Here is a 459-nt window from a genome sequence, read left to right as displayed (position 1 = left end):
CTGGGTAAAAAAAGAAACAAAATGTGAACTCACAAAGTTCCTAAAAACAATTGAGAAAGAAAGCACAACATACAAAATCTTTGGGGCACAGCGAAAATGGTGCTGGCAGAACAATTTATTGCAATAAATGCACACATCCAAAAAGAAGAAAGAACCAAAATTAACACATTAACACAGCATCTACAACAATTAGAAACAGAGCAACAGAGGAGCCCTATAGCCACCGAAAGAACAGAAATACTAAAGATTAGAGGAGAAATAAATAAGATAGAAAACAGAAAAACTACACAATGAATCAAGAAGCTAGTTCTTTGAAAGGATTAACAAAATTGACAGATCATTGCTCACATAATGCAATCCCAATCCAGATTCCAATGACATTCTTCAAAGAGATGGAAAAAAACAATGACAAACTTTATATGGAAAGAAAAGAGACCCAGGATAAGCAAAACACTGCTT

The sequence above is a fragment of the Chrysochloris asiatica genome, unplaced genomic scaffold, assembly GCF_000296735.1.
Source record: "Chrysochloris asiatica unplaced genomic scaffold, ChrAsi1.0 scaffold00073, whole genome shotgun sequence".
Classification (NCBI taxonomy): Eukaryota; Metazoa; Chordata; class Mammalia; order Afrosoricida; family Chrysochloridae; genus Chrysochloris; species Chrysochloris asiatica.
The sequence above is the reverse complement of the archived record's forward strand: the minus strand, read 5'-3'. Positions refer to the sequence as shown.